The 13,828-nt window shown below is 45.3% G+C and overlaps 1 non-coding gene across 1 annotated transcript; it reads right to left on the bottom strand.

Annotated features, from left to right (window-relative positions):
- Positions 1-1,775: 1,775 nt before the first annotated feature.
- LOC120101297 (small nucleolar RNA SNORA17) lies at positions 1,776-1,906 on the bottom strand. The gene has a single exon (XR_015679368.1). It is a non-coding gene; the product is annotated as a small nucleolar RNA SNORA17 (small nucleolar RNA).
- Between the last annotated feature and the right edge of the window lie 11,922 nt (positions 1,907-13,828).

Here is a 13,828-nt window from a genome sequence, read left to right as displayed (position 1 = left end):
AAGAAGCGAGATAAGAAGCAAGAGATTGTGATTGGGGTAAATAGAATACACTGCAAGTTCTTCTGTCTCGTGATCTGCCTACAAACCCCTGGTATTCTGATTCACAAAAAGGAAAGTGAATGAGTTTGTCCAAATTCACACTGGGTAGACACAAGCCACACAGCAAACAAAACAAAACAAAACAAAAATCAACAACAACAACAACAACAACAAAAAGGACAGGTAGAGGAAGGGGTGGGAGGAAGGAAACTGACACAGAAGATAAATGATCCTTCTAGAAGCCATGGGTTTCCAAATAGAAAGTCCAAATCTCAACTGTGAAATGCCTCACCTTAAGATGTTACTCGTGGGGTGATCCTGAGTAAACACAATGACCCAAAATGATACATGCTTTTACCATTTCTTCACCTTCTCCCTCCCCCTCCCCCTCCCCCTCCCCCTCCCCCTCCCCCTCCTCCTCCTCCTCCTCCTCCTTCTCCTTCTTCACTTCTTATTGGTTCTTTGTGAATTTCACATCATGCATCCCAGGGCCAGCTCTCCCCCTGCCTGCTATAGAGGCACGGGTTGGGGAAGGCATATTTCCCTTGTCCATGCTGTCCCATGGCAGACAAGTTGTAGAACCAACTCTCCCAGGGTCACTCCCTCAGGGCTGGCTCACCTGCTCCCCCACCACCAGGCAGCTCTACTGTGCAGCCCAGGTGAGGCGCAGGGCCTGCTCTCCTGAGTGCTACAACATGAAGGACGGGGCCAGCCCTCCTGCTCTCATGACCCCCTCTGTACTCTGCCACCTGCCATAGAGAGTGAGGGCAAAGGGAAGGGGAGGGGATCTCTCCCTCACACATGCCACTAAACATCAGACAAGAGGAAAGGCTGGCACTCCACACTCATGTCCTCAGGCCACCTCATCTGCAATCCCCACATCCAGAGCCAGCTCTACCCTGCTGCTCAGGTGAGGCACAGGGTCTGCTCTCCTGAGTGCTGCAGCTAATGATTGTCAGGGCCAGTTCTCTGGCTCTCATGACCCCAGGACCAGGTCTCCCACCTGCTGTAGGTGGTAAAGGAGGAAGGTATCTCTCCCTTGTTCACACCACCTTATGGGAGTGGTAAAGTCAGTTCTCCTACACTCTTATCCTTGGGCTAGCTCACCTGCAACTCCCACAACTGGGGAAAGGGGCACTCTCCTGAGTGCTGAAGAAGCTAGGGCTTGGATTCCAGAGCCAGCTATCCACAATACCCAGGTGAGGGGTGGGGCCAGTTCTGCACAGCCTTCAGACAACATGTCCCCAAGCAGCAGCCCAGACCAGGAAAGCCACCTGACCTTTGGTGGTAACAGACCCCTACTTCTGCAGGGTCATGGACCCAGATGTGACCCTCAGTGACATCACAGGTCAGGACCTCACCATGGTCCCAGGTGGCATCACTGGCTACTCACATCAGGCTATTCCCCACTACCCTCCAGTCTCCAGGTCTGCTTCTCTTCATTGTGCCCACATCCTTCTGTTTCTCTTCCATTTCTCCACCACTTACTTGGTCCTCTTGGAGGCACTCAAGGTCTCTGAGTGTCTGGGGTTGCCTCAGAAGTGGTCTCAGGAGTGTTGTGCCCTGTTTGTGTGTTATATCACTAGGCAAGGATCATCTTGGGGAAGGTCTGCCCTCCACTTCCCACCCCCCAACAGGCTTGTGCTGGCCTGAACTGGTAGTCATCTCAGGCTAGCTCCCTGTCCAAGTCCCCTGATACCAGACTGGTTGTAGTCTCCGGCTTGCCCTTTTCAGGGAATGTTAGGCTACTAACCATTCAGATGTCCACAGGTCAGAACACTGAGCAAAGACTTGGCCTCTCTCCTCTCTGCCACCTACGACACACGTGCAACACAGCAGCCACACCCACAATACCTCTAAGGGGAGGGCCATTTACTTGGATAGCCCATCAGAACTTGATGGTAAGAAGCCTGTATTCTTTGAAACACTATATAGTTTGGTCACAGGTCTTGGAGAAATCAAGTTGGTACTAACCAGGAACCTCCTTCCTGGTGGATAGCATAGAAGGTGCTGGGTAGGCTGGGGTGAAAATATCATCAGTAGATTTTCTCAGTTATGAACCCTGTGGATGACTAACCTGGCAAGGCATGCCCCATGAGTGTGGTACAAAAGTCCCATGAGTGTGATAGAAGTGACAGTGCTGGCTAATTTCATGTCAGCTTGACACAAGGTGGAGTGTTTGGGGAGGAGGAAGCCTTGATTAGGAAAATGCCTCCTTAAGATCCAGCTGTAGGGCATTTTCCTTAATTAGTGATTGATGGGTGAGGGCCCAGTCCATTTGTCAGTGATGCCATCTATGGACTGGTGGTCCTGGGTTCTACAAGAAAGCAGCCTAGCAAGCCATAAGGAGCAAGCCAGTAAGCAGCACCCCTCCATGGCCTCTGCATCAGCTCCTGCCTCCAGGTTCATGACCTGCTAGGGTTTCTGCCTTGGCTTCTGACTTAGAGTTTTCATTGCTGTGAAGAGTCACTGTGACCAAGATAAATCATTCTTATTTATAAAGGGGCAACATTTCATTGAGGCTGGCTTACAGGTTCTGAGATTCAGTCCATTAACATCATGGTGTGGCAGCATCCAGGCAGACATGGTGCTGGAGGAGCTAAGAGTTCTACACCTTGTTCCGAAAACAAGCGGGAGAAGACTGGCAGCTTCTAGGGCAGCTAGAAGGGTCTCCGAGCCCACCCCTTCAGTAACACACTTCCTCCAGCAAGGCCATGCCTCCTAATGATGCCACTGTCTCCCTGGGCCAAGCATATCCAAACCATCACAGCTTCCCTCTGTGGACTGTGATTAAGATATGTAAGCCAAATAAAACCTCTCTTCTCCTAGTTGCTTTTGGTTATGCTATTTTATCACGGTAATGTTAATCCTAACTAAGACTACCAACTGCTTTCCAGTTAGATGTAAGCCCACTCTACAAGAAGAAACATTGCCTTGCAATGTTCTGACCAAGAATTCGTGGCTGGGGCACTCACGGCTCTCAAGAGTGAAACTACTAGTGCTTTTTCTAAATGAGCACAGCCTCAAACGTCCCTCGAAATTCATGTCTCTCTACGTCTGGCTGTGGCACAGCTCTCAAGCCTAATCAGAGTTCCTCTGTGCAGGGAGTGGTGGTTAACAGAGAAGCTCACACTGGTCCATGTGCAGGGCCTGAGCATGTGATGAGACTCCCCTATAGTCCGGAGGATTGAAGACTTAGTCTCCAGGTGGTTGAGGTTTGGGGAGTTAGAAGTTGTGGCCTTGTTGGTAAAAGTACGTGACTACCAGGCAGCCTTTGAGAAAAGGATCCTGCCGTACCCAACACCCTCTCTCTGCCCTCTTTGCAGTTGAAAATGTGAGCCCTCTGCTGTCGGCTACTGCTCCAGTAGACGTACTGCCCTGTCTGCCATGATGATGATGAACTCTGATCCCTCTGACACCATAAGCCCAAAACAAGTCCTTCTTTTTACGGGTCGCCTCAGTTATGATGTTGCAGCTATACAAAAATAGCGAACGCAAAGTATCAGCAGAGAGCTCAGCCACAGATGAAACGTCTGTATCACGCTCTTCCCCAGGACTCAGGAATCTTCTAAAAGAGCGGGTAGAAAGATTATAAGAGGCAAGGCAATGGATGGGTGACTGGAGCAAAAGAGTGTCATCTGAACTACCAGATTCATAAATTCACAGTATCTGTGGTTGCCTGAATGAGATAGGCACAAGATTAAGCCAGTCAGCATGCCAGCATGGATAGGGGGAGGGGCTTAACAAGCCCCGCCCCTGACTGAGGCAATGACAGTTGATGGCTTCTGGAGGAAAGAGAATCCCTTTTCTTTAAGGTGTGATCCCTGGTAGGTTGACCCACACATATGAGAGTATAGGGGCAGCATAGACTGGACTGGACAAGCTATGAAAAGAAGCCATAATGCTGAGAATGGGAGGGTGAGGGTTTTCTGGGAGGAATGAAGGGGGAAAATGGGGGTAATTATGATCAAAACACATTATGTGTATGTGCTTAATAATTAATAAAATATTGATTGATAATTGATAAAATAATGAAATAGTATTTAGAAAAGGCAAGTGTCATGTAATGGGGAAATGCCGCTGAGAAGTTAAGAGACATAAGCTTGCTACTTTCTAAATGAGCACCGTTCCTCAGGATGAGACGCGGGAACTGCAGCATGCTAAGGAAGACTCCGTGTGGGAGACGGACCCAGTAATAGCACCCAGGGGTGGGACAGACCCTGAAAACCCAAGCACCTCAGGGCTTTCTTCTCTCTCCACCTAGAGACTTCAAGAGCACCTAATAGATTTCCTCTCTCCTTGTCTGGTGCTCACCATAAGCCAGACATTGTTCTAAATGTTATTCAGCTTAAGACAAACAAAAATCAATTCCCACCACTGAGATGCACGGAGAAAATGCAGACCCCTTTTCCCTGGAGTTTTTAAGATGATTGTCTGTTTGAGATCAAAACAAGAGGGGTTAGCAAGGTGGCTCAGTGCATAAAGGGGCTTGCTGCCAAACCTGATGACCTAAGAATCATCCCTGTGACTCCCATGGTGGAAGGGGAGGTCTGACTTCTGAACGTTGTCCTGTGAACACCACAAATGCACTGTGGCCCATGACTCCCTGTACACATATGTATTTACAAACTAAACAAATGTAATAATTTAAAATTTAAAACATTAAAAGATTATCTCTGCTCACTTATTCTCCGGGGGACTTCTTTTTAAGCTATATTCAAATGTATTTGTACATATCTATGAAGTATCATATGATAATCAAATAGATATGGTAATGTATAGATTAGTCACAGCCACTAAGGTATTTATCTCCTTGACCATTACCCGTTCTAAGTATTTGGAATCCCCTCTCCTCTGGCTATTTTGAAATCTATAGTAGATTGGTGCACACTGCAACTACCTTACTGAACCACAGAACACAAAACTAATGTCCCCAAATATGTCTTACTGTTCCTTATCCTCCAACCCTCCCTTCCCTCTCAGTCTCCAATGCCCACTACACTTTTCAGTTTCCAGAAATAAATGAGAATACTGTAGTGTGTCTACCTTGGTTCTCTTAATGTGAAGACCTCCACTTTTACCTACTTCAATACAAATGATGGAGTTTCATTCTTTTCCTGGCTGTATAGCACTCCATTGGTTGGGTCTTTATCTTGGTGAATAGTGCTATGTTCAACCTAGGGATTTGGGTATTACTTTGGTATGATAGCTTAGGTAGGTTACGTGGGATTTTAGGGTAGGTAGTACAGTCTCTATGGATTAACTATACTGTTTTCCACAGCATTTATACTGACTTACATTTCCACCAAAGCTTTTAAGCTGTTCTCCTTTCTCATGTCTTCATCCACATCTGTGACTTTTTGTCTCTTATAATAGGTATCTGTCTTAGTCGGCATTGCTGTGAAGAGAAACCACAGTCGTGGCAACTCCTATAAAGGAAAGCATTCAGTTGGAGCTGGCTTACAGTTTCAGAAGTTGAGTCCATTGCCGTGGCAGGAAGCATGGCGGCACACAGGCAGACATGGTGCTGGAGAAGGAGCCGGGAGTTCTACATCTGCATCTGCAGGCAGCAGGAAGAGAGGCCAGAACTGACTTGACCTTGTGAAACTCCAAAGCCCAATCCCAGTGACTCACTTCCTCCAATAAGGCCACACCTTCTAGTCCTTCTCAAGTGGTGCCACTCCCTGATGATCAACCATTGACATCTATGAGCCTATGGGAGCCACTCCTATCCAAACCACCACACCATCCCATTCATTTTGTTGATAATAAGCAATATTAAACTTACCTCAAATGTTTAGGTCTCTATATTTGAATACTTATGCTTATATAAGTACACTTGTATGTCTTCTGAGAACTGAGCATCCAAACCATCTTTTACACTTTTTATTCATGTACTTGTGTGTGTGTGTGTATGATGAGGGGACACACACATTCCATCACATGGATGTGGACATCAGAGGATAACTTAAGGGACTTGGTTCCCTCCCTGCTGGACCCTGGAATCTCATTCAGCTCATGAGGCTTGGTGGCAAATGCCTTTACCTGCCTAGTCATCTCCCTGGCATTGAATTGTTTGATTCTTTTATGTATCCTGGATATTAATCTTTGTCAGATGGAGGTTGCAAATATTTTCTTCCACTTTCACATCGTCTCTTCACATAGAAGCTTTGTAGTTTGAGATAATCCCGCTGGACTGTTTGTACCTTTTAAAAATTCCTTTACATCCCAATATCAGCACCCTCTCTTACCCCAATGCCCCCTCACACAGATTTTCCCCCCATTCCCACCTCTCCTTCATCTCTGAGAAGCAGAAGCCCTCCTTGGGTATCAACAACTCCTCCCAGCACTGTAGGACTTGATACATCCTCTCCCATTGAGGCCAGACAAGGTAGCCCAGTTAGGTGGACAGGATCCATAGGTAGGCAACGGATTCAGGAGCATCCCCTGCTCAAGTTGTTAAGGAACCTGCATGAAGACCAAGTTGCACATCGGCTACACACGTGTGGGAAGCCTAGGTCCAGCCCATGCTTGCTCTTTGGCTGATGGTTCAGTCTCTGAGAGTCCCTTAAGGATATAGGTTAGTTGATTCTGTTGGTCTTCCTGTGGAGTCCCTGTCCGCAACTTTTCCACAAGACTCCCCAAGCTCCATCTAATGTTTGGTTGTAGGGTTTTGTATCCGTTTCCATTGGCTGCTGGATGGAACCTCTCAGAGGACAGTTACGTTAGGCTCTTATCTGAAGCCATAACAGAGTATCTCTAATAGTGTCAGGGACTGGTTCTTACCCATGTGGGTCTAAGTTCGAGCTGATCATGGTTGGCCATTTGCTCTATTCTTGTCCCTGTACATCTTATAGGCAGGATACATTTTGGATCAAAGGTGTCGTGGAGTGGGTTGGTGTCCTTATCCCTCTACCGAGAGTCCTGTGTAGGTACAGGAACTGGTCACTTCAGGATCCATATCTCCCACTGTTAGGAGTCTCAGTTAGAGTCACCCCCATAGACACCCAGGGGCCTCCCACCTCCCAGGTCTCTGGCACGTTCTAGAGATGTGCCCCTAAAGAGATGTGTTCCTACAACCTATTGCCAATTTCTGGTTTCTCTCCCCTGCTTTCCCTACACCTGTTTCTTTTACGTATGTAGGTGCCCTTGTATTTGGGGCATAGATATTTAGGATTGAGAGTTCATCTTGGTGGATTTTTCCTTTGATGAATATGAAGTGTCCTTCCTTATCTTTTTTGATGACTTTTAGTTGAAAATTGATTTTATCTGATATTAGAATGGCAACTCCAGCTTGCTTCTTCCGACCATTTGCTTGGAAAGTTGTTTTCCAGCCTTTCACTCTGAGGTAGTGTCTGTCTTTGTCTCTGAGGTGTGTTTCCTGTAGGCAGCAGAATGCAGGGTCCTCGTTGCGTATCCAGTTTGTTAATCTATGTCTCTTTATTGGGGAGTTGAGGCCATTGATATTGAGAGATATTAAGGAATAGTGATTATTGCTTCCTGTCGTATTCATATTTGGATGTGAGGTTATGTTTGTGTGCTTTTCTTCTCTTTGTTTTGTTGCCAAGACGATTAGTTTCTTGCTTCTTCTAGGGTATAGCTTGCCTCCTTATGTTGGGCTTTACCCTTTTTATCCTTTGTAGTGCTGGATTTGTAGAAAGATATTGTGTAAATTTGGTTTTGTCATGGAATATCTTGGTTTCTCCATCTATGTTAATTGAGAGTTTTGCAGGATACAGTAACCTGGGCTGGCATTTGTGTTCTCTTAGGGTCTGTATGACATCTGTCCAGGATCTTCTGGCCTTCATAGTTTCTGGCGAAAAGTCTGGTGTGATTCTGATAGGTCTGCCTTTATATGTTACTTGACCTTTTTCCCTTACTGCTTTTAATATTCTTTCTTTATTTTGTGCGTTTGGTGTTTTGACTATTATGTGACGGGAGGTGTTTCTTTTCTGGTCCAATCTATTTGGAGTTCTGTAGGCTTCTTGTATGCCTATGGGTATCTCTTTTTTTAGGTAAGGGAAGTTTTCTTCTATGATTTTGTTGAATCTTCTTTACTGGTCCTTTGAGCTGGGAGTCTTCACTCTCTTCTATACCTATTATCCTTAGGTTTGATCTTCTCATTGAGTCCTGGATTTCCTGTATGTTTTGGACCAGTAGCTTTTTCTGCTTTACATTATCTTTGACAGTTGAGTCAATGATTTCTATGGAATCTTCTGCTCCCGAGATTCTCTCTTCCATCTCTTGTATTCTGTTGGTGAAGCTTGTATCTACAGCTCCTTGTCTCTTCTTTTGGTTTTCTATATCCAGGGTTGTTTCCATGTGTTCTTTCTTGATTGCTTCTATTTCCATTTTTAATTCCTTCAACTGTTTGATTGTGTTTTCCTGGAATTCTTTCAGGGATTTTTGTGACTCCTCTCTATGGGCTTCTACTTGTTTATTTATGATTTCCTGGAATTCTTTCAGGGATTTTTGTGACTCCTCTCTATGGGCTTCTACTTGTTTAATTATGTTTTCTTGGAATTCTTTCAGGCATTTTTGTGATTCCTCTCTGTAGGCTTCTACTTGTTCTCTAAGGGAGTTCTTCACGTCTTTCTTGAAGTCCTCCAGCATCATGATCAAATATGATTTTGAAACTGGATCTTGCGTTTCTGGTGTGTTTGGACATTCCATGTTTGTTTTGGTGGGAGAATTGGGCTCCGATGATGCCATGTAGTCTTGGTTTCTGTTGCTTGGGTTCCTGCGCTTGCCTCTCGCCATCAGATTATCTCTAGTGTTACTTTGTTCTGCTATTTCTGACAGTGGCTAGACTGCCCTATAAGCCTGTGTGTCAGGAGTGCTGTAGACCTGTTTTCCTGTTTTCTTTCAGCCTGTTATGGCGACAGAGTGTTCTGCTTTCGGGCGTGTAGTTTTCCCTCTCTACAGGTCTTCAGCTGTTCCTGTGGGCCTGTGTCTTGAGTTCACCAGACAGGTCACTTGCAGCAGAAAAGTTGGTCTTACCTGTGGTCCCGAGGCTCAAGTTTGCTCGCGGGGTGCTGCCCAAGAGCTCTCTGCGGCGTCAGCAACCAGGAAGATCTGTGCTGCCGTTTCCGGGAGCTTCAGTGCACCAGGGTTCCAGATGGCGTTTGGTGTTTTCCTCTGGCGTCCGAGATGTGTGTGCAGAGTGCAGTCTCTTCTGGTTTCCCAGGCGTGTCTGCCTCTCTGAGGGTTTAGCTCTCCCTCCCACGGGATTTGGGTGCAGAGAACTGTTTATCCGGTCTGTTTCCTTCAGGTTCTGGCGGTGTCTCAGAGGCAGCGGTCCTGCCGCTCCTGGGCCCTCCCCCACGGGAACCCAGAGGCCTTATACAGTTTCCTCTTGGGCCAGGGATGTGGGCAGGGGTGGGCAGTGTTGGTGGTCTCTTCCGCTCTGCAGCCTCAGGAGTGCCCACCTGACCAGGCGGTCGGGTCTCTCTCCCACGGTGTCTGGGAGCAGAGAGCTGCTGCGGGCCGGGATCCGCGGGTGTGGGACTTCTTGAATTCTTTATATATCTTGGATATTAGCCCTCTGTCAGATGTATGGTTGGTGGAGATTTCTTTCCCAGTTTGTAGGCCATTGTCTTGTCCTATTGATGGTGCCCTTTGACTTACAGAAGTTTTTCAGTTTCATAAGCCCCATTTATTTTTTCTTTTTTTTATCTTTATTAATGAGTATTTCTTATTTACATTTCAATCGTTATTCCCTTTCATGGTTTCTGGGCCAACATCCCCCTAACCCTTCCACCTCCCCTTCTATATGGGTGTTCCCCTCCCCATCCTCCCCCCATTACCGCCCTCCCCACAACAATCACGTTCACTGGGGGTTCAGTCTTAGCAGGACCAAGGGCTTCCCCTTCCACTGGTGCTCTTACTAGGATATTCATTGCTACCTATGGGGTCAGAGTCCAGGGTCAGTCCATGTATAGTCTTTAGGTAGTGGCTTAGTCCCTGGAAGCTCTGGTTGCTTGGCATTGTTGTTCATGTGGGGTCTCGAGCCCCTTCAAGCTCTTCCAGTTCTTTCTCTGATTCCTTCAACGGGGGTCATGTTCTCAGTTCAGTGCTTTGCTGCTGGCATTCACCTCTGTATTTGCTGTATTCTGGCTGTGTCTCTCAGGAGAGATCTACATCCAGCTCCTGTTGGCCTGCACTTCTTTGCTTCATCCATCTTGTCTAATTGGGTGGCTGTATATGTATGGGGTATATGTGGGGCAGGATGAGTCCCATTTATTAATTGTTGCTCTTAGTAGCTGAGCCATTGGTGTTCTGTTCAGGAAGTTGACTCCTGTGATAATGAATTCAAGGCTATTCCCCACTTTCTGTTCTATTAAATTTGTATCTGGTTTTACATTGAGATCTTTGATCCACTTGGACTTGAGTTTTGGGCAAGGTGATAAATATGGATCACTGAGGAAAGCTATGATAAGAACTCAAACAGGAAAGAAACCTGGAAGCAGGAGCTGATGTAGAGGCTATGATGGGGTGTTGTTTACTGACCTGCTCATCATGAATTCCTCAGCCTACTTTATTATATAACCCAGAACACCAGCCCAGGGAGGGCACCAACCACAGTGTCCTGGGCCCTCCCTCACCAGTCACTAATTAAGAAAATGCCCTACAGCCTGATCTTATGGAGGCATTTTCTCAATTGAGGGTTCCCTCCTTTCATATAACTCTAGCTTGGACCAAATCGTCATAAAACTATCCAGCATAGGAATCATAGCTGGGGATGATTATCTCTTGCTTCTTTCCCTTGAAAGCTTACATGGTACCCACAGAAGGATTTTTCAAAACACTGTCACTTGTGGCAGAAAAACAATCTTCCTTTCTAATAAACCTTTCCCATTTCAATAGCTCTCTCCGTTAGATCAGGCTGTCAGTGTCTGAAAGTACCTGAACATGACAATGCAGAAAAGTTTGTCTGTATTTGGCCATGAGTTCTCAATGGCCCCATGATCTGTTTAATTACTCCAGCCATGCTGTGTTGGCTGCCATGCTGGAGTCACTGGAAAGCTCGACCCTGTGATACTCGAGATCCAGAATATCTTCTGCTGATTGAAGTGTGCACCCTGTGGAGATGTTTTAATGGGTTCCTTGAAGCGTGTCCTAAGAAATGCTGTCAACATGTATTCTTCCTTGTCAGGCCCCTGTTTTGTTGGGAATACTCCAGAGTTCTGTCTGTCTGCCTGCGGTTTACTTCTGTGTCTCCTGTCTGGTCTCAAACCTGGTGCAGCTATGCTCAACAAAGCAGGGGCAGCTGACTCAGGGGAGCATCATCAACACTGCTCCTCGAGAGACCGTCCCCATCAGATAAATCACTAACACAGCCATCAGGTTCTGATGCACAGCAATCATACCCTTGCCACCTGATCACTCACTTGGAAAGAAACACAGTCTGCAGAGAGAGCAAAAGGCTTATCCACTCAGCCACACGGTGCTTCTGGGGGTTGACTGCAAACCCCTAGAAGGAGAATTTCAAAAGAAGAGAGGATGCTATAATAATAAAATGGACACAACTTATTCAAAGCCTCAGACTACAGTGTGATTTTTTTTAATAACAAAAATAATCTTTGACTCAAGTAAAAGAGGCATAATCATCTAACCAGGAACAAGTGGAAGTTTCATTCTGTGTAGCACTGTGCAAGCCCAAGACTGAGGCTAGTAAGAACACTGTGCATTAGTTCCATATTATTGTTTATTTGTACATCAGAACACTCCAAGAGAGAGCAACAGTAGAAAGCCCATCAATTTACAAATGTATGTGTTCTTTATGTACTTCTTGTCACTTTGTAAATGACTCTTCATAGATTGTTGAACACTCTTTAAAATGGTAGAAGTGTAGAGAGAGCCAGGGATAGTGGTGCACACTTGGGAGGTTGAGGCAAGAGGATTGCAAGCTTGAGGTCAATCCAGAATACACTGTAAGACTCAGTCTTAGGGAAAAACAGTTCTGGGCCAATTAGATGATTAGCATGATTGCCACCAACTCTGATACCCAGAGTTGATTCCCCAGGGCCCCACTGTAGAATGAAAGAACCAAGCCAAGTTCTGCAGGTTGTTCTCTGTCCTCTTTGCATACATGTATGTATGTGCACACACATAATAAATAAGTAGTTCAAATAAAATGTCATTTATTGAATAGTAACTAAATAAATAAGAGTATATCACACAACTGAATAAATCAGTTGGAAAAAGAGATATTTTGGGAGGAAGATGTTTGAATAGGGTCTTCATGAGTTAGTTCTTGACCAAATCCCCTGAATGCTGTCACTACAAGTATGTGTCACCATACCCAGCTCAAAATAAAACATTTATGGGTCTGTGGATGTAGCTCAATGGTAGAGTATGCACTTAAGATGCGTGAGGTCCTGGATTTGATCCCCAACACCAACACACACCAAAAGTTAGTTCCATGTTGATATGGGGAAAGTTCCTGATATAATGTTAAATGAAGAAAGCTAAGCATGGGAGAGCGTGTACATGCTCTACACGTGTCCTGGTTTTATTCACTGCAGCTTGGAGAGGAAAGGGTTATTTGATTTAAGCTTACACTTGGAAAAGTCACAATTTATTATTTCCAGAAGTCAAGGCAGGAACCTGGAGGCAGAACTGTGGAAGATCTGTTTGCTGGCTCACTCTTTGGCCCCCTCCCAAGACCACCTGCCCAGGAAATAGGGCCACTCACAGTGGGTTGAACTTTCACACATCAGTTAAGACAATCAAGACCATCCCTCACTAACAGACTTATGCTATGCAGGGTCCTCACTGGGACTTGTTTTAGGTGATTCTAGGCGGTGTCAAGTTGTTAGTTAATTCAAATGTACCAGGGGAGAATACATGATATATTTACATTGAATTTACATGCCTATAATGTATATTTACATACAGAGGAAGACCAGAGGTGGGAGAAAAAAAACATTTACCAAGTATGTTTTTATAACTTAGGGTTTTTAGTCAACATTAATGTACCTATGTAACAATTTAATGCAATTTTGAATTGAATATTTTTCTCTATGAGTCATTTGAAAATGAGCCTCTTTTTGCTATGAGATGATTTTATAGTTTTCCCACCTTTTAAAGTTTTGTTTCATTTTTTTAAGACAGGGTTTCTCTCTATAACAGCACTGGCTGTCCTAGGACTTGCTTTGTAGACCAGGCTGACCTCAAACTCACCAAGATCCACATGCCTCTGCCTTCTAAGTGCTGGGATTAAAGGCGCACACCACCACGGCCAGCTATGAAATGATTTTATGAATGTATGTGTATCAGCGCCTGCTCTTCAGAGGAGTCATGGTGAAGGTCATCGCGACTCAGCAGTACTAACTGCTCTCTCGTATTTAACGTCAACATAAGGCTTATCACGTTACTGCAATCTAACAAGCAAAACCTTTCCAAATAACAACTCGATCTCATATAGTCCTCTTGACAGTAAAGTGAGGGAAGGAAATTGCCAGGGGAACGATGTATGAGTTATATCATGCACCCATGTGCAGCGCATGCTAACAAAGGAGCGTGCTGTGCTATCTGAATATCTTATTGTTGGTTCAGATTGTTCACACAAACAGCACGTACCACAACCAAGTGATTCATGTTTACATATAAGGAAATACTTACAATAAAACAATATCACATTTGCTGACCAAAAAAAAAAAAAAAAAAAAAAAAAAGCACTATGAAATCAATGGACTTCTGTCATTACAGAAATGCCATCAGGGGGGCTGGAGAGATGGCTCAGCGGTTAAGAGCACCGACTGCTCTTCCAGAGGTCCTGAGTTCA

Source organism: Rattus norvegicus, chromosome 2, assembly GCF_021556685.1.
Source record: "Rattus norvegicus strain SHRSP/BbbUtx chromosome 2, alternate assembly SHRSP_T2T, whole genome shotgun sequence".
Classification (NCBI taxonomy): Eukaryota; Metazoa; Chordata; class Mammalia; order Rodentia; family Muridae; genus Rattus; species Rattus norvegicus.
This window is presented reverse-complemented; position numbering and strand designations above follow the sequence as displayed.